A 4057-nucleotide genomic window follows, 5' to 3' on the forward strand; every position below is an offset into this window, starting at 1 on the left:
TATTTTTAAAAAATTTACGAGTAACAAAAAGAAAAATTCATGCTTTTCACAGCGAGTATGCACGGTCTTGGCGAGCAAATTCATATGATTTTATTTATTTTATTTAGTTTTTTTCTTTTTACATTTTCTATTCCTTTTCATTTTCACGTGAAACTTTCGGCACTTTGTGTTTTTGTTTTGGTTATTGTTGCTGTTGCTGTTGGCTTTGTTTTTAAAATTTGTTCTTCTTGAAAACAGAGAAGGTGAACATTTTAATTAATCTCAGATGTTTTTAGTGTTGTAACAAAAACGCCAGCGAATAATTTTCCGGCAAAGAAGAATTCATGGCAATGTACCCACGAGCTTTCGTTGAAAAAGCTACAGTAGTTTGTGAGATATGCGCATTATACTTATTAGAGAGCAGGGCTGAACTCAAAAAAATTTAAACCACAAATGAGTTAGATAACTATTTTGGAACTTACTTAACGTTTGAGTTACTGGAATTCATGTTTTTGTATTTAATGGCGTTTTATGCAATAAAAGCCATTTTAGCGTTCTAAGAAAACCGTTTCCCAAAATGCATCAATAAATCTCCATTTCTTCTTACGTCTTGTATAGATTTTGTACATAAAATTAGTAATTAAATTATTATTCTCTCAGTATGTCTCTTCTCTAAGTTAGTTAAAATATAACTTTCTTGTGGGTCATAGCACGATCTGTCCAGTTGTATTTTAAGTGTGAGGGTAAATATAATCAAGTAAGGATGAGCATGGCATCTTAAATACATTAGAGATAGTTCAAATTATTCTCTTTTAACTTAGTTCCTTATGGAATATTTTTTGAAAAGATGAGTCCGAATCAATAGAGATGACGCATGTATTCGATACTTTGCAGACGCAACTATGTAATCATTGATATTTCTATGCTCATGACCTCTTAAAGGGACTGTTGTCACTTTTTTAGCAATATAAGATTTTCTCCAAATAATTTTTTTAGGATTCTACCGAGGTAAAAGTCCTTAACCATATACATATATATCTGAGGCTGATCCTATAGCCTAAGGCTGATTGTCGTAAGAACGTCTTATTATTAAATATTGTCATTATAACTACTATCACATTATGAGCATCTTATAAAATTTCAGCCTTATCGTCTACAAAAGACTTGATTTCTTAGTCATCTTCGTAGTTCCGAGCATTTACAATTTGTTATGGTGACCCTACATAAGTTTTAAAGTTCCATCTTCATAAATATTAATAAATAAATAGAATACAAGAGTACATTTTTGGCCTACTCACATACTCACATTAATAGCAATAAAATATGTTTTGAGTTAATTATATTAAATTTAAGGTATCTATAATCTATAAATATATTATACATATATGTATGTGCATTGATCCAACTTAACCAGCCCCTCACGGTTCACTTATTTTCACAATACACACATTAAGGTTTGTATGTGTAAATTTACTGAAACAATTTTATTATAGTAAACATGCTTGTTCTTTACAATGCATTTTCCTTTAAATATGCATTTAGTATTTTAGTACATTTATGTTCATTTACAAAATCTATAGGTAGCTGCAAAAACAAAAGCAAGCCCTTCCTTCTTATATAACCGAACATACTATACTCTTGCAATTTGCAAAAGAACAAAGCCGATTAATACCTTTGGACGTTGGCAAAACTTTATGGAGGATGATCCATTTCGAGATTCCCTACTTTTTTAAAGAACAAAACACAGAAAATTCATATTTAATGAGGAATGTTTATTATCATTCGAAAGAACATTCTTTGGCATTTATTTTTTGAAGAATGTCTCTTTCAAATTATGGTCGCGGCTACGCCTCAAATAGCCCATCCATAGAGTCGAATTTTCTACGACTCGTTCGAGCATTTCGACTGGTAACTGGCGAATGATACGCCTGATGTTTTGCTCCAAGGCATGAATTGAAGCGGAATTATCTGCATAGACTTTAGACTTTACATATCCTTATAGGAAGAAATCTAACGGTGTGATATCACACGATTTGGTGGCCAATCGACCGGCCCAAAACATGAAATTATCTGCTCACCGAAGTATTCTCTCAATAAACCCATTAATTGATGCGATGTGTGGAAAGTGTCGCCGTCTTGTTAAAACCAAATGTCGCCGAGATCACAAGCTTCAATTCCAGGCATTTAATTGACGGTTACGTTCTCACCGGTATCATTTTCGAAGAAATATGGACCGATGATTCCACCGGCCCACAAATCATTCCAAACAGTTCTTTTTTCTGGATGAAATGACAGCTCTTGATTTTCTTCAGGTTTCTCTTCGTTCCAAAAGCGGCAATTTTGCATGTTTACATACCCATTGAGCCAGAAATGGGCCCCATGGCTGAACAAAATTTGGCTCGAAAACGTCGGATCTTCTTGGAACTTTTTAAGAGCCCATAGAGCGAAGCGATGTTGCTTGGGAAGCGGCTTCAGTTCTTGCACAAGCTGTATTTTGTTTCAATTTAAGATCTCGACGTAAAATTCGCAAAGTCGTTCCATACGTCAGTCCGAGTTGCTGCGAACGACGCCGAATCGACTCTCCACGGTCTTCGTGTACACTCTTAGCAACAACCGCTATATTTTCTTTACTGCGTGCTGGACGTGGTCAATTTGGTCGAATATTATCCAATAATGAATGCTGGGTCTTAATATGGGTGATAGTTTTGCGAATAGTACGCTCAATAGGCCGATTATGTTGACCATAAGTTGAGCGAAGCGTGAGATATATGAAAAACAACAGAAAATTACTTTATTCGTTCGAGTTGATCTTAAAACTAATTAACGACAAAAATCACGCTTCTTTCTAACTGTATGGATAGGTTATACATTAAATATATAATATTATGTAAAATGCGCATATGTGTGTCTATCATATAATAATCTTTACAGTGGAAGTTTAGTGAGTACGTAACTCGCGCGAAACACTTTCTTTACAGCATGATGAGCTGAGTTGATTTAGCCATGTCCGTCTGTCTGTATATATACAAACTAGTCCCTGAGTTTTTAAGCTATCGATCTGAAATTTTGCGCCTGTCCTTTTCTAACAAAGAAGCTGCTCATTTGTCGGAACGGTCGATATCGGACCACTATAGCATATAGCTGCCATATTAACTGAACGATCGGAGTAAAGTGTTTGTATGAAAAACTCTTTAATATCTTCACGAAATTTGGCATGCATTATTATTTAAGGCATTAATCTAATCTCCGAAGAAATTGTATAGATCGGATGACTATAGCATATAGCTGCCATATTAATCGAACGTTCGGAATCAAGTTCTTGTAAGCGGCCTTGAGGCAATGTTTTTATGTCTATATATTCGTTAGTGTTTGATTTGTATACTGAAATTACTACTTACTTTATGGAAATTAGGTGTAGTTGTACTCCGATTTCGCAATGTGACATAAGCTTATCAGGATAATGTGATCTGTCAAATTTAGTTGAAATCGGTTTAGTAGATCCCGGGACATGCGTTTTCACCTAAAGGTGGACGAAACCACGCCTATTGTCCAATTTTCGTATTGGCTCCGATAGATCTAAATTGTACCGCCAATGTGTAAAATTTAAATTCTCTGACTTGTATATTTAATAAGTTATCACACTTTCAGTAGTTATAATCAAACCGTTATACCATGGTGGGCGAAGTTATCACCCGATTTCACCAATTTGCATACTGTCTGTAGGGGTGCTAAAAAGATTTTTCCTGAGTGAATTTGGTTATTAAAGCTTTAGTGTTTTAGGAGATATGCACATTAAATCTATTAGAGGGCGGAGCCAAGCCAACTTTTTAAACATTTTCAAACAAAATGGTAAGTTACCTAACTCGTCAAACTGATTTCCTCACTTGGCTCAACTACACATTGGTTTTCGATTGTAGCTTTTTTTAACTCCACTAAAACCTCTCTATAGGGAGCTAAGCAATTTCTTAACTCCCTTTTAAACTTTGCGCTACGCACTGTTGAATGACCAGTTTCAATGAAATGGAGCTCTAATTCTTTAGCCAAATTTAGGCCTTTTTCACATATTGTAAATCGACAT

This window comes from Bactrocera oleae, chromosome 3 (genome assembly GCF_042242935.1).
Source record: "Bactrocera oleae isolate idBacOlea1 chromosome 3, idBacOlea1, whole genome shotgun sequence".
Lineage (NCBI taxonomy): Eukaryota > Metazoa > Arthropoda > Insecta > Diptera > Tephritidae > Bactrocera > Bactrocera oleae.